The 22,362-nt window shown below is 44.5% G+C and overlaps 1 protein-coding gene and 1 long non-coding RNA gene across 6 annotated transcripts in view; one reads left to right on the top strand and one right to left on the bottom strand.

Moving 5' to 3' along the window:
* The window catches only part of LOC142316524 (uncharacterized), an 87,530-nt gene extending 77,531 nt beyond the window's left edge, over positions 1-9,999 (bottom strand). For 3 of the 5 annotated variants that reach the window (XR_012754636.1, XR_012754632.1, XR_012754634.1), the window contains exons 1-2: positions 9,579-9,999; positions 5,206-5,329 (exon numbers count right to left, since the gene is read on the bottom strand). This is a non-coding gene — a long non-coding RNA (uncharacterized LOC142316524). Of the gene's footprint in view, positions 1-5,205; positions 5,330-5,701; positions 5,772-9,578 lie in introns of all 5 variants that reach the window. The other 2 variants (XR_012754633.1, XR_012754635.1) reach the window with 2 other exon arrangements.
* A 3,109-nt stretch (positions 10,000-13,108) lies between these two features.
* PIGG (phosphatidylinositol glycan anchor biosynthesis class G (EMM blood group)) overlaps positions 13,109-22,362 on the top strand; it is a 686,115-nt gene continuing 676,861 nt past the window's right edge. Inside the window, exon 1 of the mRNA XM_075352634.1 lies at positions 13,109-13,529. The gene's annotated coding sequence lies outside the window, so the exon portion shown is untranslated. The remainder of the gene's footprint in view (positions 13,530-22,362) is intronic.

The following is a 22,362-nucleotide window of genomic DNA, read 5'->3' on the forward strand; positions in this document are numbered from 1 at the left end:
GCATGTATATATGAGGCCTGGCTGCATATATACGAGGTCTGGCTAAGTGTGTGTATATATGACGTGTATATATGAGGCCTGGCTGTGTGTATATATATATATATATATATACATATACATATACATATACATATACACAGTGCCTACAAGTAGTTTTCAACCCCCTGCAGATTTAGCAGGTTTGATAAGATGCAAATTAGTTAGAGCCTGCAAACTTCAAACAAGAGCAGGATTTATTAACAGATGCATAAATCTTACAAACCAACAAGTTATGTTGCTCAGTTAAATTTTCAACATAAAACTGTGGGTCAATTATTATTCAACCCCTAGGTTTAATATTTTGTGGAATAACCCTTGTTTGCAATTACAGCTAATAATCGTCTTTTATAAGACCTGATCAGGCCGGCACAGGTCTCTGGAGTTATCTTGGCCCACTCCTCCATGCAGATCTTCTCCAAGTTATCTAGGTTCTTTGGGTGTCTCATGTGGACTTTAATCTTGAGCTCCTTCCACAAGTTTTCAATTGGGTTAAGGTCAGGAGACTGACTAGGCCACTGCAACACCTTGATTTTTTCCCTCTTGAACCAGGCCTTGGTTTTCTTGGCTGTGTGCTTTGGGTCGTTGTCTTGTTGGAAGATGAAATGACGACCCATCTTAAGATCCTTGATGGAGGAGCGGAGGTTCTTGGCCAAAATCTCCAGGTAGGCCGTGCTATCCATCTTCCCATGGATGCGGACCAGATGGCCAGGCCCCTTGACTGAGAAACCGCCCCACAGCATGATGCTGCCACCACCATGCTTGACTGTAGGGATGGTATTCTTGGGGTCGTATGCAGTGCCATCCAGTCTCCAAACGTCACGTGTGTGGTTGGCACCAAAGATCTCGATCTTGGTCTCATCAGACCAGAGAACCTTGAACCCGTCTGTCTCAGAGTCCTCCAAGTGATCATGAGCAAACTGTAGACGAGCCTTGACATGACGCTTTGAAAGTAAAGGTACCTTACGGGCTCGTCTGGAACGGAGACCATTGCGGTGGAGTACGTTACTTATGGTATTGACTGAAACCAATGTCCCCACTGCCATGAGATCTTCCCGGAGCTCCTTCCTTGTTGTCCTTGGGTTAGCCTTGACTCTTCGGACAAGCCTGGCCTCGGCACAGGTGGAAACTTTCAAAGGCTGTCCAGGCCGTGGAAGGCTAACAGTAGTTCCATAAGCCTTCCACTTCCGGATGATGCTCCCAACAGTGGAGACAGGTAGGCCCAACTCCTTGGAAAGGGTTTTGTACCCCTTGCCAGCCTTGAGACCCTCCACGATCTTGTCTCTGATGGCCTTGGAATGCTCCTTTGTCTTTCCCATGTTGACCAAGTATGAGTGCTGTTCACAAGTTTGGGGAGGGTCTTAATTAGTCAGAAAAGGCTGGAAAAAGAGATAATTAATCCAAACATGTGAAGCTCATTGTTCTTTGTGCCTGAAATACTTCTTAATACTTTAGGGGAACCAAACAGAATTCTGGTGGTGTGAGGGGTTGAATAATAAATGACCCTCTGAATAAACTTTTCACAATTTAAAAAAAAAAAAAAAGAAATTCTTTTTTGCTGCAGTGCATTTCACACTTCCAGGCTGATCTACAGTCCAAATGTCACAATGCCAAGTTAATTCCGAATGTGTAAACCTGCTAAATCTGAAGGGGGTTGAATACTACTTGTAGGCACTGTATATATATATATATATATATATATATATATATATATATATATATATATATATATTGTAACGTTGCGCCCTGCAACGTGGGGGTTTCACTCGCTTGCAGCGGTGTGAGGTAGCTTCAGCAACACACGTACACAGTCTCTTCATAGAAATTCTGGCAGTTTATTAAAAACACTCAGCATAAACTGCCCTCAAACATAAACAATAAGTCCATAATGGAAGTTTAGCAACTTCCCCACTCTCTGGCTCCTGCCAGCGTACAACTCTAGCCAAGGTTCCTTCCAGCACCCAGGGCCCTCTGCAGACCCCTGTCTGTCTCTCCTCCAGGAGAGATTCGGCCCTACAGCCCTGGCCTGGCTGCACTCACCTCAGACTCAATATCAGAGCCTTGTGATCAGCCTCCATGCAGGCTGATACACCCAAAGCTCCTGGCTCTGCTCTCACTTGTTTCCAGTCCACACACTGGACATCTAGAGCCAGTCTCTCTCTAGACTGCCCTAGACACACTTTTCCCAGGTTCAGAGACAGGATTGCTTTAACCCCTGGAGCCACACCCACAGGTGGTAAGGAGTGTGTAATCAGCATCACACACCCTTCCATGGCTCTGCATGTAATGCAATCCTGTGGAACCACAGGTCCCAGCCAGCTTCACATTGCAGAGCACCCACGCTTCTGCAAAACATACCGGCCCTTTGTAATACAGCCGGTTGATACCTCACAATATATATATATATATATATTAGCTGTACTACCTGGCTTCGCCCGGGTTAATAAATGCTGTTAAAAAAATAGAATGTATTAACAAAAATGTATTCTGCACACAAAAACCACAGAACAAATAGATAGAAATGTAATTAAATTGTTGCCAATATTAACCAATCAGAGCTCAGATTAATAAACTGTAGCAAAATAGAAGCTAAGCTGTGATTGGTTGCTATTGGCAGCCTGATAAATCTCCAGGCAACAGAAAGCCCTCCCCCCTGACAGTATATATTAGCTCACACATACACATATAGACAGGTCATGTGACTGACAGCTGCCGTATTTCCTATATGGTACATTTGTTGTTCTTGTAGTTTGGCTGTTTATTAATCAGATTTTTATTTTTGAAGGATAATACCAGACCTGTGTGTGTTTAGGGCGATTATGTGGCGAGGTTGGTGTATGTGTGGTGAGATGTGTGCTGAGGGTGGTATATGTGTTCAAGTACGTGGTAGTGTGTGTCGCATTTTGTGTGTGTGTTCATATCCCCGAGTGTGGTGAGTATCCCATGTCGAGGCCCTACCTTAGCAACTGTATGGTATATACTCTTTGGCGCCATCACTCTCATTCTTTAAGCCCCCCTTTGTTCACATCTGGCAGCTGTCAATTTGCCCCCGACACTTTTTGTTTCACTTTTTCCCCATTATGTAGATAGGGTCAAAATTGATTGGTAAATTGGAACGCGCGGGGTTAAAATTTCGCCTGACAACATAGCACCTGGCGCTGCCCGGGATAGTAACTGTCTCTCTGTTTCTCTCTCATTCTCTGTCTGTCTCCCCCTCTGTATATATCTCTCTTTATCTCTTTGTCTGTCTATCACTTTCCCTGTCTGTCTCTTTCCCTGTCTGTCTCTTTCCCTGTCTGTCTCTTTCCCTGTCTGTCTCTTTCCCTGTCTGTCTGCATCTTTGTCTGTGTCTATCTCTTTGTGTCTGTCTCTTACCTTGTTTATGTCTGTTTCTTACCCTGTCTGTGTCTGCCTCTTTCCCTGTCTGTGTCTGTCTCTTTCCCTGGCTGCAGTGTGACACGCCAACATTCCATATAAGGGCGTGGCTGCGCATTCTTCTGAAGTTCTTGCTGCACTGTGGCTCCGAGCTCCATTCGCTTTAATGGAGGCAGGTTTTTTGGCGAATAACTGTAAAGAGCGGGGTTAAAATTTCCACTCAAAACATAGCCTATGACGCTCTCGGGGTCCAGAAGTGTGAGTGTCCAAAATTTTGTGGCTGTAGCTGCGACGGTGCGGATGGCAATCCCGGACATACACACATACACACACACATTCAGCTTTATATATTAGATATATATATATATCTCTAGGTACCCCTGTGTGCTTGTCATGTCTCTTGTCACTTGCAAGCAGTTTTATCACTGTTGCTTTTATTGGTAAATTAATAAAGTTGTATTATTTGCATCGTCCTATTCTGTGTTTTTCTTCTCTAAGCTGCAGGGGGACATTTTGTTCCTCATTTTAGGGACTCTGACGTTCTCTATAACCCCGTGGAAACATCTCTACCAAAAGTCTGTTACCTCAAATCCTAAGCAATACCGATATATATCGCCCTTATCTGCATTCTCAGTGTACCGCCCTGAGAGGGGCCCGGCCGCTTCCTCGGGCCGAGCCGCTCGAGGTCCGGGCTTGGGTTCTCGGTGGCACGAGCGCCTCCGGACCGGGGGCCACGTCGCTCTTGTTAAGGGGAGGCTGTTTGGGGTTTGGTGGTCGTGTAACAGGTCATGACGCCACCCACGGGTCGTGGTGACGGGGAACACACCACCGCTGCGGCTGGAGTGATGGCGGGCTCGTCCGGGATCGGTGTTGCGGCCGCAGCTGAGATGTTAGCCCCTCCGTGGGTAGAGGCGGTGTGTCCCGGGGACCCAGTGGGGGACTGGAAGGGGGGTGATGTCGTCGTCGGGGTGCAGGGCGCAGTGCCACGGTGTAGTATCGTGCCCGGATGGCACTGGTGTACTCACGATTGATTCACACTCAGAGTCACTGGTAAACCAAAGTTCGGTAGAGGTCAGTCCCTGCGGCCGGCTGCTGATGTCCCCTGTGGGGTTGATGGTAGCCCCTTTTCCAGTGCACCTCTAGATGTTTGTGTTTCAGCCCTCCCTGCCTAAGCAGTGGTGGCCCGCTCCCCGGCGTTGAGCTGCCGGAGGAGCCCTCGGTTGCCCGCAGGCACTGGCCCGTCGGGTGTTTGGCCCTTGGCGGTGGCGCTCACCCGGTCTCGATGGGCTTTTGCCTTCTTTCGGGACTTTGGGTGTGGATGAACCTGTGAGGTCCGGCCAGCAATCAGTCAATTTGCCTATACTCAGTGGCTTCTAAGCTAGGACGGGGTCTGAGTACCCTCCTGTTGGTGCTCCGGTACACGGTTGACTCCCCGGTTCGGGACTGGTGGGCTCCAACCCAGGCCCGGTCCGTACGGTTCCGCCGGTTGCTGTACCGGTACTCCTGCAGATGGCCACCACCGTCTGCCTGCCTGACGTTCTCTAAGGAGCCCAGGCTCCTACCTGGGTCCCTGACAGCTGCTCCTCTACCACTCATTGTCAACTCCAAACTTTTTCTGTCTGAACGTCCTGCCCCAGGACAGTAGTCATCTCGGTGGGCGTGCCTTTCCACCTAACTCCGCCCACCTGGTGTGCTCTACTTGCTCTGAGGGAGGCATCATGTCTCCCTTTCGGGTGACATGTGTGTGACCTCACAGGTGATGAGGGTGTGTGTGTATGTGGTAGATGTTATTACCTGTGACCCTTGGGGTCCAGGGCATCACATCAGCATCCCGCATCCACCTGTACTTTTGGCTGTCACACACTCCTGGGGTCAGATGTGTCGTTAGTCCAGATTACATGAGTTCTGTGACGCTTGCCTTGGACATGGAGATGTAATATGGTCAGTGATCACCAATCAATAAAAAAGAATGTCGAAGAAAACATTAATAAGAAGTATTTTTAAAAATAATAATGATCCATGGGCGTGGATCCAACACAATCCACATAACAGTACAAAAGTAATGGCATAAGTACTAATCACTTTAATAATAACATATACACATAATATAAAGCATATTGAGACTTGTAATACCACAGCAAAAGAAGAAATGTACTGTATGTAACGCATATACTGTACGCTTACCCAAAAGCTAACAAGCTGTACTAAATACATACTACCCTGGATATACAAAAAAAGAAGAAAAAAATCGGGCACTGCGGCATAAAGACTGGAGTGGAGCCGTACTTACAAACGTGGTGTATAGCCGTTCGTGGATGGGATTAGTAACTCCAGGCGGTGCTCAGCCCACAGTGCCGTCACTGTTCAGAAGAATCCAAACGAAGGAAGAAAGGCGGCATCTCACCATGAGGTTTTTCAGCTTTATTCAATGCATATGAATTACAGCATGTGGGGGAGAGGGGAGTGCGGGAGCGGCAAGCGGACGACGGCCATTTCACACTGTAACAAGCGCTTTGACTAGTCTTAGCCTGCAATGTCAGCTGACTTCTTTTAAGGTGTGTCACATCAGCTGATGTGGTGAAAATAAAAAAACTACTTAGTTACCTATTATTCTAACTAGATTGCATCAGTGCAAACAGACACAGTGTATAAAGAAAGAAACATACATTATGTCTAAGAGGGCAGAAATACATATTTATGCTTATATTATTTATTTTTTAAAGCAGCAGACGATAAGACATTTTTCTCGTACAAACATTTGATTTACATAGGGGAATTAACCCATTAATATATTTATCTTATTAATTATATAAAAGAAGAAATGTATGCAATGCAAATACTGTACACTTACCCAAAGCTAACAAGCTGTACTAAATACATACTACCCTGGTGCGAGTTGGATGCACGTCACTGATAGACAGCATGCACCATGCGTGAACAGTTCACATAGAGGACAAATGTTACACAAAAAAAGTGCACGTGCCTAATAAAGTGCATAATGTGCAAAACAGACAAGCAGATAATTACAGGGAAGTCGTAAAGTAATGGTACCTATCGTTTTGATGCCATGCATATGAGCCCCTGCCTTAAAGTGCATAATGTGCCAAACAGACAAGCAGATTATTAAAGGGAAGTTGTAAATTAATGATACTTATTGTTCTGATGCCATGCATATGAGTCCCTGCCTCAACGCGTCTCCCCTATGGTTCATCAGGAGGCCGATCAGAATATGTGACATGTAGATGCCATGATAGATGAGAGGAGAGAGACACTACATAAAAATAATATACATCACACCTTTGGCAAAGATACAAATAAAGGTACATTTGATGGGCGCCTTTCTGCTCTAGAAGGGAACACGGCAGTGATGCCCATTATCACCACTCTTAGTTTACTTGGCATTGGAACTGTTAGCACCATATTTAGAATAATTTGCGCCATTTAGCGGTATAGCGATAGGGAACAAAATTTTAAAAGCGGCGTACTTTGCAGATGATACTATATATATACAATGTAGACAGAGATCGAAGAAAGGTTTTGGTATTCTTTGGGGAATATGGTAAATTCACAGTATTTCTATTGAATAAGGCTAAGTGTGAAATCTTCTATCTCAGAGAAAAGAACAGAGGAAACAAATAAGGAGGAAGGTTTGGGTGGTATACCACTAGCCAAAACAAGGATAAAATATCTGTGAATAATGCTAGGAAACAAAATAGACTTGGTTTACAAATTAAACTTTCCGCCGGTTATATCTAAGTTACAAGCAGAATTAGAAAGATGGCAGAACCTACTCAAGTGTACTGGGAAGTATACACTTGCTAAAAATAATGATCATCTCTAAATTGATGTATCCTCTACAAACACCCCCAATGTTATTAAAACATGATGAGGTTAATAGAATTAATACTGCCATAAGAAAGTTTATATGGAAAGGCCATCATCCCCGTATAAAGCTACAAAAACTCATGATGTCCAGAGAAGAGGGAGGTACAAAAATGCTAAACCTAAGCGGGTATAACTTAGCGTGCATATCTAGACAATAATAGACTGGCTCAAGGGCTCTATCTGGTATTCAGACATTGAACTAGAAAAAGCATAACCCCACCCGTGGGACAAAACCGCACTTCTACATACACCACAGTGCTTCCTCCCCACAACAATAAGACAAACAGTGATATTTAAAGACATGATAGCCGTATGTAAGGAAATTAGGAGGAAACTGAACTTATCCTGGAGAATTTGTAAGGACATGACTAGAGTTAAGCGAGGTTCCAGGCTCGCCAATTTCATGTTTGAGTGATTTTTGGGGGTGCTCGAGATCGAATTCGAACTTTTTGCTAAAAGCTCGACAGTTCGAGTTACGTTCGAGAACGGTTCGATCAACAAAAAGCCTAGCTAGTTACTAGCTGGCTTTTCACTGTAATAGTGTGAGTCACCGTGATTCACGCTATTATCAAATTTCAGTGTATAGTGTGCGGGGGGGGACGTGGTTTAGATCTGTGCTGCTGCTGAGTGCTGATAGAATGCCGATCGCCATTTTTTTTTTTTTTCCTAATCGCACGTGCAGTGGGGCAGGCCAGGATGTCAGCCAATCACAGACACACACACAGCTAAGTGGATTTTTCCCAGACAAGCAAGGGCATGTGTCATAGGCTGTGCATGTCACATGTCCTTGCCTTATAAGAAACGGCCATTTTCCCCGTCGCCGCCGTTATCTGCCTTCTGTGTGTGGGTGACAGTTACCTCTCACGCTGCTGCTCCCGCTCCTGCTGTGTGCGCTATAGACATAGTGCAATCTACACCGTGCTGTAGGGATTAGGACTGCTGGTTATTTCAGCCCTTTTCAGGGCTGATTTCCAGGCGTTCATAGCCATAGCTGTTAGGCAGTAGAAGAATACAAGGCACTCCCAAGGTTGGCTGCAACGTGTGATTTATTTAATGTGCATAACAACAAAAGAACGTTTTCGGTCCATAGACCTTCCTCAGTAAGCACTGTATACAAAAATAACAATGATCAATATATGATATCAAAAAAATAAAAACATAAAATGTATACAATACAAAGGAATTTTTCAGTGAAAATCGTGAAAAATAATAATGATAATAATTCTTATATAATAAGCAGTATTTGATTCACAAGAGAAACATATCTTGATATTTAGAAAATTATGTATGAAGGAAGAAAAAAGGAGGGGAAAAAAAAGGAGGAGGATAACAAAGGAGAAGAAAAGAAGAAACGACAAAAAACGAAGAACAAGGGGAGGGAGAAAAGGGAAAGAAAAGAAAAATTGAAGAGTGAGAAGTGAGCTGAAAAACAGAAAAATAAGGGGGAGGAAAGGGCAAGTATATGGAATGATGGATGGGGTAAGAGTATAGGTGTAAATTATATACATAGGGGAGCCAATAGAGGATGACAAGATGGGGCATGAATGTGGTAAGAAAATGTAAATATAAATGAATAACAAAAAAAGAAGAAAATAAGTTATATGGGGTGGTTCAATGTAGGAACAAGTAGAGATTGCAAATGTGGTGTGTGTTGAGGTCAAAAGAGGGAGAAGATGAAAAGAGGGAATGGAGAGCAGAGTAGCATAAAAGATGTACTAAACATAGTGTACAAAGGAGATTAGAATGGCAAAATTTTAATATAAACAGATAATAGATAGATGGATAAGGGCAACAATGATATGGAGATATGTGTATGAAGTGAATGAGACATTGGAATGGTGCATGGAAGGGGTTAAGAATAGCAGAATTCAAGACGGAGGAGATTAGGAGAGAACGCAAGGAAGAACAACATGCCAGAAGTGGCATATGAACGGAGGATCTATCTGTAATGATTAGGTGTGGGAGATGCATTAGATATGATGTATGGAAGGGGTTAACAAAGTAACAGAATTCAGGAAGCAGGAGATTAGGGAAGGAGGCAGGGATGAACAGCGTGACAAGGGGGCTCATGAACGGAGGATCTGCCTGCAATGAATGAATGTGAGAGATACATTAGACATAGTGTATGGAAGGGGTTAACATAGTAGCAGGAAGCAGGAGATAAGGAAAGGAGACAGAGACAAACAGCGTGACAAGGGGGGGGGGGGGGGGGGGGCGGGGGGCACATGCACGGAGGATCTAACTGCAGTGGGTGACAGAATCACTGGTGCCTGTGTGCTTACCATTCGTGAGGAGGAGTTCAGCGTGGGTGATAAGCGCGGTGTCCACCGCCGCATGGAGGCTGCCATGACAGTGGCCGGGAGTCCCGGAAATAAATAGGCGTGTTCGGGGAAAGGGGCGGTATCTGAGATGACGTCGGGCCGCACATGAGTGACCTAGGGCAGGAGTTGTGCTGTGGCTAGTGAGTGAATCTCACAGACTGCGCGTGCGTGCGGTCCTCTGCTTGAATAGTAAGCAGTAAAAGTGCCATTAAGTAGTGTAAGGCTGCATACTTTTAAAAGGACTCTTGGGCTCTCTGTGCAGGCAAAAGGGGATAGTGGAGGAGTCCGGATCTGTGTGGAAGCTGTGTCATAACAGCTTGTGACTCCGAGGTAGTGGTGCTCAAAGTATAAGGATGAAAGCAATTGAGACAGGATCAATATTTTTTCTAGAAAAAAAACAGAGAACATGAATTAGAGAAAAGCCATATACAAAATCATTGTTATTTATCAAATTACAATAGAAAAAAGACCATGTTTAGCAAAATGAAACTCACAGAAAGGACTGTAGTTCATATTCCCGATTCAGGCCCCTGGGAGTCAAAGTGCTGAGTTCATGAATCCAGTATGCCTCTCTTCTTTTAAGGAATTTGACAATATCGCCACCCCTCCTGGGGGTGTCGACATGGTCAATCACCTGGAATTTTAGTTGAGAAATCGAGTGACGGGCATTTTTAAAATGGTACGGGATGGGTAAAAGGAGATTCTCACATCTAATGGTAGATTTGTGTTTGGAAATGCGGTCTCCTATATGTTGGGTAGTCTCACCCACATATAGGAGGCCGCAAGGACACTTAATGATATAAATCACATGCGAGGACTTACAAGTAAAGTAATTCTGTATAGGATATCTCTTCCCAGTGTGTGGATTATGGAAACAGTCCCCTTTCTGGACGTTATTACACTGTGGACAATTTAGGCAAGGGAAAGTCCCGAATTTTGGTGTGCCTAAGAATCTTTGTTTCGGAAGTTTGAGAATAGGACCCACATCTGCCCTGATAAGCTTATCCTTAATATTGGGTGGTCTTTTGTAACATGGTAGAAATGGGACTTTAAATTCAGGGACCTTCGGGTACCCCTGTGTTAAAATATGCCAGTTTTTTCGAATTGTCTTATGAATTCTGAATGAAAAAGGGTGAAAAATGTGGGGGAAGGGTATCCTTTTCTCATTTTGTTGAATGGTAGCCTTAGTATGATCACGGCTACTGTCTAATAGAGGTGAAGGATAACCCCTAGCAGAAAATTTATTCTGCACCTCTTGCAGTCTTAGTTGCAGGACCTCCTGATCGGATACTATCCGTTTAACCCTTTGGAACTGGGAAATGGGTATGGATTTTTTGATTGACATAGGATGTTGACTAGAAAAATGAAGTAATGTATTCTTATCTGTGGTCTTAGTAAAAAGATCTGTAGATAAGTTACCCTCAATGTCCTTAAGGATGGTGGTATCCAAAAAATTGATTTGATGTGGATCATGCTGCAAGGTGAAATGCAGACCAGGCCATGCCAAATTGATCTGGTCAAAAAATACATGAAGGGTTCCAATGGGCCCCTCCCACACGCAAAATATGTCGTCTATATATCGTTTCCAGACGGGACAATGACGCTGGAACAGTTCATTCGAATATATGACTTCATTCTCAAATTTAGTCATGTAGCTGTTTGCGTAAGGGGGGGGCCACATTAGAACCCATCGCGGTCCCCTGTGTCTGAAGGTAATAATTGTCCCCAAAGAGAAAGTAATTCTCTTTAAGTACCAGTGTCAATAGATCAAGACATAGTTCCACCACAGACTGGTCAAAGTGATGTTGTTGGAGTAGGTCTTTAATTGCGGAGATGCCAGCATCATGGGGGATGCTGGTGTACAGACTAGTCACATCCATTGTGACAAGTACTGCCTCTTTGTTAATTTGACCCAGTCCCCTGATAGTTTGTAAAAATGCACCTGTGTCCAAAAGAAAAGATCTGGTAGATTTTATTAATGGCGTTAGGATTTTCTCTAGAAAAATAGATAAGGGAGATAAAACAGAGTCAGAACCCGCTACGATGGGTCTCCCAGGTGGATTATCTAAACGTTTGTGGACTTTGGGAAGAACATATAAGACAGGGGTGATGGGATTGGATTTAGTGAGGAACTCTACCGTCTTAGAATCGATTGTACCCTGATGTTGGTGATGGGTAAGAATGTTCTTGATTTTTTTGGTTAACGAGGATAATGGATTGCAAGTCAATTTATTATACACTTGATTATCGCTTAGTTGTCGATCAATTTCCTTGATGTAATCAACTTTGTTGATATATAGACGACATATTTTGCGTGTGGGAGGGGCCCATTGGAACCCTTCATGTATTTTTTGACCAGATCAATTTGGCATGGCCTGGTCTGCATTTCACCTTGCAGCATGATCCACATCAAATCAATTTTTTGGATACCACCATCCTTAAGGACATTGAGGGTAACTTATCTACAGATCTTTTTACTAAGACCACAGATAAGAATACATTACTTCATTTTTCTAGTCAACATCCTATGTCAATCAAAAAATCCATACCCATTTCCCAGTTCCAAAGGGTTAAACGGATAGTATCCGATCAGGAGGTCCTGCAACTAAGACTGCAAGAGGTGCAGAATAAATTTTCTGCTAGGGGTTATCCTTCACCTCTATTAGACAGTAGCCGTGATCATACTAAGGCTACCATTCAACAAAATGAGAAAAGGATACCCTTCCCCCACATTTTTCACCCTTTTTCATTCAGAATTCATAAGACAATTCGAAAAAACTGGCATATTTTAACACAGGGGTACCCGAAGGTCCCTGAATTTAAAGTCCCATTTCTACCATGTTACAAAAGACCACCCAATATTAAGGATAAGCTTATCAGGGCAGATGTGGGTCCTATTCTCAAACTTCCGAAACAAAGATTCTTAGGCACACCAAAATTCGGGACTTTCCCTTGCCTAAATTGTCCACAGTGTAATAACGTCCAGAAAGGGGACTGTTTCCATAATCCACACACTGGGAAGAGATATCCTATACAGAATTACTTTACTTGTAAGTCCTCGCATGTGATTTATATCATTAAGTGTCCTTGCGGCCTCCTATATGTGGGTGAGACTACCCAACATATAGGAGACCGCATTTCCAAACACAAATCTACCATTAGATGTGAGAATCTCCTTTTACCCATCCCGTACCATTTTAAAAATGCCCGTCACTCGATTTCTCAACTAAAATTCCAGGTGATTGACCATGTCGACACCCCCAGGAGGGGTGGCGATATTGTCAAATTCCTTAAAAGAAGAGAGGCATACTGGATTCATGAACTCAGCACTTTGACTCCCAGGGGCCTGAATCGGGAATATGAACTACAGTCCTTTCTGTGAGTTTCATTTTGCTAAACATGGTCTTTTTTCTATTGTAATTTGATAAATAACAATGATTTTGTATATGGCTTTTCTCTAATTCATGTTCTCTGTTTTTTTTTCTAGAAAAAATATTGATCCTGTCTCAATTGCTTTCATCCTTATACTTTGAGCACCACTACCTCGGAGTCACAAGCTGTTATGACACAGCTTCCACACAGATCCGGACTCCTCCACTATCCCCTTTTGCCTGCACAGAGAGCCCAAGAGTCCTTTTAAAAGTATGCAGCCTTACACTACTTAATGGCACTTTTACTGCTTACTATTCAAGCAGAGGACCGCACGCACGCGCAGTCTGTGAGATTCACTCACTAGCCACAGCACAACTCCTGCCCTAGGTCACTCATGTGCGGCCCGACGTCATCTCAGATACCGCCCCTTTCCCCGAACACGCCTATTTATTTCCGGGACTCCCGGCCACTGTCATGGCAGCCTCCATGCGGCGGTGGACACCGCGCTTATCACCCACGCTGAACTCCTCCTCACGAATGGTAAGCACACAGGCACCAGTGATTCTGTCACCCACTGCAGTTAGATCCTCCGTGCATGTGCCCCCCGCCCCCCCCCCCCCCCCCCTTGTCACGCTGTTTGTCTCTGTCTCCTTTCCTTATCTCCTGCTTCCTGCTACTATGTTAACCCCTTCCATACACTATGTCTAATGTATCTCTCACATTCATTCATTGCAGGCAGATCCTCCGTTCATGAGCCCCCTTGTCACGCTGTTCATCCCTGCCTCCTTCCCTAATCTCCTGCTTCCTGAATTCTGTTACTTTGTTAACCCCTTCCATACATCATATCTAATGCATCTCCCACACCTAATCATTACAGATAGATCCTCCGTTCATATGCCACTTCTGGCATGTTGTTCTTCCTTGCGTTCTCTCCTAATCTCCTCCGTCTTGAATTCTGCTATTCTTAACCCCTTCCATGCACCATTCCAATGTCTCATTCACTTCATACACATATCTCCATATCATTGTTGCCCTTATCCATCTATCTATTATCTGTTTATATTAAAATTTTGCCATTCTAATCTCCTTTGTACACTATGTTTAGTACATCTTTTATGCTACTCTGCTCTCCATTCCCTCTTTTCATCTTCTCCCTCTTTTGACCTCAACACACACCACATTTGCAATCTCTACTTGTTCCTACATTGAACCACCCCATATAACTTATTTTCTTCTTTTTTTGTTATTCATTTATATTTACATTTTCTTACCACATTCATGCCCCATCTTGTCATCCTCTATTGGCTCCCCTATGTATATAATTTACACCTATACTCTTACCCCATCCATCATTCCATATACTTGCCCTTTCCTCCCCCTTATTTTTCTGTTTTTCAGCTCACTTCTCACTCTTCAATTTTTCTTTTCTTTCCCTTTTCTCCCTCCCCTTGTTCTTCGTTTTTTGTCGTTTCTTCTTTTCTTCTCCTTTGTTATCCTCCTCCTTTTTTTTTTTCCCCTCCTTTTTTCTTCCTTCATACATAATTTTCTAAATATCAAGATATGTTTCTCTTGTGAATCAAATACTGCTTATTATATAAGAATTATTATCATTATTATTTTTCACGATTTTCACTGAAAAATTCCTTTGTATTGTATACATTTTATGTTTTTATTTTTTTGATATCATATATTGATCATTGTTATTTTTGTATACAGTGCTTACTGAGGAAGGTCTATGGACCGAAAACGTTCTTTTGTTGTTATGCACATTAAATAAATCACACGTTGCAGCCAACCTTGGGAGTGCCTTGTATTCTTCTATTGACAAAAGGCCTTGGAACCTGAAGTGCACCCCTACATCTATTATCAGTATAGAGGAAGTGCCATTTACTCCTTTGTTGTATATAGCTGTTAGGCAGGTCCATGCAAACGCTGTGTACAGCTTTAGATAACAGCATCTGCCTACCTCAGCTCAGGAAATTCCTTGCTGCATTTTTTCATTATCAGGGATAGAAAGTGAGGCTTCCTTTCCTGTCCACTGACCCACAGAACCCGGGCACTCTACCCACCTGCCCAGTTTTGCCACGCTTTTTTATTTGCCCAAAGAGCTGACACTTTTTGTGCCATCCTAAAAGTGTCTGGAATACTAAGTTAGTGTTCCTTTCCTGTTCTGGTACCCACAGAACCCGGGCAATCTACCCACCTGCCCAGTTTTCCCACGCTGTTTTATTTGCACAAAGAGCTGACACTTTTTGTGCCATCCTAAAAGTGTCTGGAATACTAAGTTAGTGTTCCTTTCCTGTCCACTGACCCACAGAACCCGGGCACTCTACCCACCTGCCCAGTTTTGCCATGCTATTTTATTTGCAAACTGTGCTGCCACTGTTAGGGGCATACAAAAATTGTCTGGGATAGTCAGTGTTGTTTCTTCAGTTGCCAATAAAGCTAGACCACCTCTGCATTGCACACAGCTGTCCATTTTTAGTACGCAATTCTAAATGCAAACTGTGCTGCCACTGTTCGGGCCATACTAAAATTGTCTGGGATAGTCAGTGTTGTTTCTTCAGTTGCCAATAAAGCTAGACCACCTCTGCAATCTAAACCACCTCTCAATTTTTGCATCCATATTTTAAGTAGCTAATCTTGTCGCTAACAAAATGAGTGGTAAAAGGACAGATGCTGGTGGAAAGGGGAACAGGCGTGTTGGAAAAGGAAAAAAAGTTTGTGTCCGTGGGGAAGGTGGCAAAGCTACATGAACATCTGCTGAAGATAGGCCATCTTCCAGCAAAAGTAAGATGTCTACTACTTTCCGTGGACAATCCGATGTGCTCCCTTTTTTACGGAACCGAACAACTGTAACAAGGGTAGATGATGCACAAAAAAAGAACATGCTTGAATGGATCTCAAGTGCTCCAACAAGTGCCCTCTTCTCCACCTCAACTTCAAAATCCAAAAAACAACAGTCCTCTGAGTTGTCATCCCAATCACACTTGCTTTCTCCCAGCTCTCAAGTCTCCACCCGCCCTGCAGAGTATGGTGTAACAGAGATGGCTGAGTCTGCAGAGCTGTTCAGTCACACTATACCCTGGGAATCAGAGGTCTGCTCCCAAGCTACAGTGAGTGCAGACCAGGAAAGGGTCTCCAGTGATGCCCAGAAGCTTTGTGAGTCAGATTCAGGCCCTGATGACCAAGTTTATGAGCATAATGTAGACCCTCATTCCCAAACTGTAACATCTGTTGGTGGAGACAATGAGGAACATACTGATGATGATGAGACGCAGATACCAGATTGGGATGCCAACTTAACTATTCAGTCAGGGCAGGAAGAGGTTAGGTCTGAGGGCGCGGGGAGTGCAAACACAACGCTTGATGATGAAGTTCTAGATCCCACTTACTGTCAACCCACAGTCAGGCGATCGAGGTGGTCACCAGAGGCGGTGGAGGAGGATGCAACTGACGACGAAGTTACCCTGCGCCTTCCAGGACAGAGTCGGAGTACTGGAAGCATGTCTACAACTGCATCCTCAGCCACAACTCTGCCTCTGAGCACAAGTCGGGGTGGCTCTGCAGGTCGCATGGGCTCTAAGCCTTGCCTAGCCTGGTCCTTTTTTGACCTTGCAAAGGATCTCCCAAATCATGTGATCTGTAAAATTTGTCGGCAATCTAGAAGTAGAGGCCAAAACCTCAGCAGTTTGACAACTTCTTCCATGAATCGTCACATGAATAACAAGCATAAGTCCCAGTGGGAAGCTCACCATGCTGCAATGCGGCCCAACGGAGCGGGCCAAACACCGTTTGCCCCTTCAAGTTCCTCCGCGCGCTCTTCATCTTCCATGTCTGTGGGGACAGCTGTCACACCTGTTTTTCCACGCAGACCTTCCATCACTTTAACCGCAACAGGCAGTTTGCTTGGCAGGTCGTCAGTTGGTTTGGAAGGGGAAATAAGTGCTGGTGTAGAGCTCTCTCAGACATCGAGAGCACCAACTTTGGATGAAGGCAACATCATGTCTCCGCCTGCACTTTCCTCACAGACCTGCAGTTTTCCAGGGACACCCTATTCACCACCATCTCCACACAGCAGCCAGATCTCTGTCCCTCAGATGTGGACAAATAAAAGGCCATTTCTTCCGAGCCATGACAAAGCTAAGAGGTTGACTTTATCCCTCTGTAAGCTCTTGGCTACCGAAATGCTGCCTTCCCGCCTGGTGGACACAGAAGATTTTCGAGACCTTATGTCTGTCGCAGTGCCCCAGTACCAGATGCCCAGTGGCCACTACTTCTCCAAGAAAGGTATGCCTGCGCTACACCAGCATGTCGCACACAACATCACCGCTTCCTTAAGAAACTCTGTGTGTGACTGGGTGCATTTCACCACCGATACTTGGACCAGTAAGCATGGACAGGGGCATTACATGTCGCTGACTGGGCACTGGGTAACTATGGTAATTAAATGTAGAAGGGTCTGCTGAACAAGTCTTGCTGTCCAAGACTTGTGCGTCAATCCTCTGTATGTCGAAGTTCCTCCACTGCTTCTGCCTCCTCAACCTCGTCTGGGTCCTGCACCTCCGCCTCAAGCCTGCCTGGTCAGGCCACCCACGTTGTAACTGCACACAAGGAATCATGCACACCTCCTTAGTATGCTGGCAGCAGAGCTCAACGTCATCAGGCGGTCTTTACCTTGAAATATCTTGGAAATAAGAGAAACACAGCGGATGAATTGTATTCAGCTCTTGCGAGCGAGTTTAGTAAATGGTTGTCTCCATTCAACCTGCAGCCAGGAAAGTCCGTATGCGATAATGCTGCAATCCTGGGTGCGGCCCTTCACCGGGGCAAGGTGACACACATGCCTATTATGGCTCACGTGTTGAACCTTGTTGTCCAGCAATTTGTAACCCACTATTTCAGCCTAGATGGGCTTCTGCACAGGGCACGGTCACTCTCTGCTCACTTCCGCCGTTCAACCGTCGCAGCTGACCGACTTGCATCGCTCCAGAAGTCTTTCGGCCTGCCGGTTCCTCGCTTGAAATGCGATGTGGCGACACGCTGGAATTCGACTCTCCACATGTTACAGCGACTGTGGCAGCACCGCCAAGCCCTGGTGCAATACGTTATACGTATAGCCTGGGCCAACGAGATACAGAGGTGGGGCAGATCATGCTGATGGAGTAGTCTCAGATCAAGGACCTATGCAAACCTTATGCACAATTTCGACATGGCGATGAATATGTTTAGCGCTGACAATGCCATTATCAGCATTACAATTCCAGTCATTTACATGCTGGAGCACACGCTAAACACTATTCGGAGTCAGGGGGTGGGACAAGAGGAAAGGGGAGGAAGTACAGGAGGATTCATATGCGCAAGGGATACCAACATCTGCAAGGTCCAGACGTTCATCATCACCAAGGCGGCAGGCATGGGACGGTGGGGGAGAGGGATTAACAAGGGCGCATGGTAACAGCCAAAATGTTGAGGAAGGTGCAGGAGACCATGAAGAAATGGAGGACGAACTCTCGAAGGACATGGAAGATTCAGCGGATGAGGCAGACCTTGGTCAAATTTCGGTTGAACGAGGTTGGGGGGAGATGTCAGAGGAAGAAAGCACGGTTATCACCTCTATGCCACAAACACAGCGAGGACTTGGTCCGCATGAATGCACAAGACACATGAGCGCCTTCTTGCTGCACTACCTACAACATGACCCTCGGATTGTCAAAATTAGAAGTGATGATGACTACTGGGTTGCCACACTATTAGTTCCCCGGTACAAGTCCAAATTTGGCGAAATAATTCCCGCCATAGAAAGGGACGTACGTATGCAGGAGTATCAGCAGAAGCTGTTACTCAATCTTAGCTCGGCTCTTCCACCAAACACCAGTGGTGCACGGAGTGAATCTCCCAGTTGTCACTTGCCAAGCATGGGACTGTCTCGTCATTATCAGTCAAACTGTACCAGCAACACCGTATCTGGTGCTGGTAACAGCAATTTTATGGAATCACTTCAGAATTTTTTTAGACCATCCAATGCAAGGCCACAAGAGACAAGAAGTCTGACACATAGTCAACGGCTGGAGAGGATAATACAGGAGTATCTCCAAAGGAACATCGATGCCATGACTTTGCAACTAGAGCTTGCTCATTTTGGGCTTCCAATCTTGAAAAATGGCCTGAGCTCGCCACTTACACCTTGGAGATCTTGTCATGTCCCACAGCCAGCGTTGTTTCTGAATGTGTCTTCAGTGCTGCTGGGTGCGTGCTGACAGATAAGCGTACGCGTCTGTCCAGTGACAATGTGGACAGACTAACGTTCATCAAGATGAACAAGTCATGGATCCGCAAGGACTTTACTACCCCTGTGTCATCCTGGGGAGAGTAAAGGCTGCCGTATTTTGGAATGTGCTTGATGCAAATGTACCTGTCAAGTTTGCAACTGTGGCACAAGTGATGCCACTGAAGAGGTGTCTGTGTGGCCCAATTTTTGGAAAAAAGGGAGACTCTGCTTGGAGTCCCCTTGCTGTGTTTTACATGATTTTAGAAGGCAAACAAGAAAAATTGCGACCAAAGTCCAGGGTACAAAGTGAAAAAACTTTATTGGTAAACAGGTGCAGGGCGGCACAAACAAGTGTGGACATAGACAGTGATCTTACAGCGGACTGTTAACAACCCAAAATACTGATTACTAATGGTTATATGTTAGCCGGTATAAATATATGTAATCAGATAGTAGATAGTCCACCCAGGGAACTGCATAAAATATATAGGCTGAAATATGAACCCCAAACCAATTCATCAAGGAATCATCATGGCAACTGCATAAGTAGTATGTTGGAGTAAATAGATGACAAACAGGGTTGCACAAAGTTAGTGAAGGGTTATAAAACAGATCCCAGCCTCCAATGATAAGGAAAACAGTAATAATGGCAGTTTTACCTGGTGAATGTAAAGATCAAAAAGCCTGCGTCCAACCCGACGGCCGTTTCGGCTGTAAAGCCTTCGTCTTCGTCATGATTTTAGAAGGGCATGACATGCCTATATCTGTGTCTCCTCCTCTTTTTCCTCGTCCGGCTGTTTTGTTTTCACATGAGTATATGTCCTTGTCACTTTCCCATGTGTTTGTGGTGTCTTGGGAGTTGTTTGTCACCTTTTGGACACCTTTGAAGGTGTTTTCTAGGTGTTTTTATGTGTTTGTGATTGCCTCCCATTGTTTTCTATGGGGTTCGAGAGTTTTGTCGAACGGTTCGCCGAACCGAAGACGAACGCGGCCTCCGTTTGTCGAACCGAACCGAACTCGAGCCTCTAGAGGCTCGCTCATCTCTAGACATGACCCTGTGGGAAAACTGCTTTCCTAAATGTAAGGGAAAATATCCTTCTGAAGGAATGGAAAAGGAGAGGGTCCTGCAGGGTCACACATTTGATACATGAAGAGGAGGGTAAGTGGCTGAAGAAAGAGGAATTAATATCCAAATATGCAGTAAAAGAAGAACAAACTCCAATTTGACCAGATTATTGTGTCGGTTATGTCAATACTAGTCAGAGTAGAAGTGAAAAGGAAGAACTACATGGATAATCTACTGTTGGCAGCGCTCGGTACACCTACAATCACAACATTATACAAATTATTTAAAGAGATGTTAGCCCAAAGAAAACCGGTACAGCTATTTAGCAGTTGGGCTAAACAGTTAGGGGGTAGACAAAGAGATAGGGTAAAAGATACTCAGCGGATGGGGAATTTTGAGATAAAATGTTTTGAGTGAAATATGGAGGGACTCCCAATTCAGAATCATGCATAAAGCGATTCTAGCTTTCATCATTCCAATATCTGTATCAATGAGGGATCGCATGACCTACCCATGATACCCACAGGGGCGTGATACCACGGAAAACATGCAAACGCCCAGGGGGCTAGAGTTCCTGCTCATTTACATACGGAACACATAAGTAATAAAATATATTTTAATACATTCATATTACTCACTATTACAACACAGGGATGGATAGGAAGGGGTTACTAGGCACCACATTACCCTGCGTCTAGAATAGAACGCATAGGGGACCTGGCATGTTCCTTTTAAAAATAGCGCCCCTCTGGTCATTTAATAGGGAGTACTCTAGAATGACAGCTCGAGTGCAGGGTTGTTAATAGGAAGCCGCTGGTAGTAGACCGCTTCCACGTATCCCCTTTCCAGAGTAGAAGACACTAACAAAAATAGATAAATTCTACCGTGCTAACTTATGGGGAGAGGGTTTAGATGGATGTTGTGAGTGCACAAAAAAAAAGTTAGAAATACATCTCAAAAAATTATGAATTTTATTTAGTATAAAATGTAAATATATTTAAAAAAATCAGAACGCAGTGTCAAGATCCAGGTATCCGGGCACGGTTAACAGTGAAGGGTGGTACGTATATGACTGGATCTGTGTCGAGCCTAAAAAGGGAAGGAAAATAACTGTAAGTGTTAATTGACACTAGTTATTGTGGAAGGGGTATAGGGGAATATAATAAAGAGACTTTTAAATATATTGCACTAAACCCAGCAAAATGAAAAAAGTATAATTCAATAAATATTATAAGACAGGGCTTAATTGAAAAAGTGCAATTGATATGTGCATAAAGTCAAAATAGACTCATAAGAAGCCTTAAGCAGGCTTTACGCGCTACGAGTTTGCTACAGCGATCTCGTTGGGGTCACGGATTTTGTGATGCACATCCGGCCGCTGTAGCGATCTCATTGTGTGTGACTCCTAGGAGCGATATTGGATCATTGCAAAAACGTCCAAAATCGCTCCTCGTTGACATGGGGGTCCTCTCCCAATTATCGCTGCTGTCGCTTGGGCGAAGTTGATCCTCGTTCCTGCGGCATCACACATCGCTACGTTTGACGATGCAGGAACGAGGTACCTCTCCTTACCTGCCACATGCCAGCAATGAGAAAGGAAGAAGGTGGGCGGGATGTTCGTCCCGCTTATCTCAGCCCCTCCGCTTTGATTGGGCTGCCGCTTAGTGATGTCGCTGTGACGCTGAGCGAACCGCCCCCTTAGAAAGGAGGTGGTTCGCCCGTCACAGCAACGTCGCAGAGCAGGTAAGTACGTGTGACACTGCCGTAGCGATAATGTTTGCTACGGCAGTGATCTACACATATCGGCATAACGATAGGGGCGGGTGCTATCACGCTCGCCATCGCTAGCATCGGCTAGCGATGTCGCAGTGTGTAAAGCCACCCTTAAACTAAGTATAGTGGGAGCAATACAGTTGTATGGCTATAAAGATAAACTTACTGCAGAGTAAAGTCCGTCCGATCCTACAGCTCCAACGTATGTTTCACGTATTAGTTAGTCAGATAAGGCAAAAGAGATGTAGATTAGAATGGTTAAC

Source organism: Anomaloglossus baeobatrachus, chromosome 1, assembly GCF_048569485.1.
Source record: "Anomaloglossus baeobatrachus isolate aAnoBae1 chromosome 1, aAnoBae1.hap1, whole genome shotgun sequence".
Taxonomy (NCBI): Eukaryota; Metazoa; Chordata; class Amphibia; order Anura; family Aromobatidae; genus Anomaloglossus; species Anomaloglossus baeobatrachus.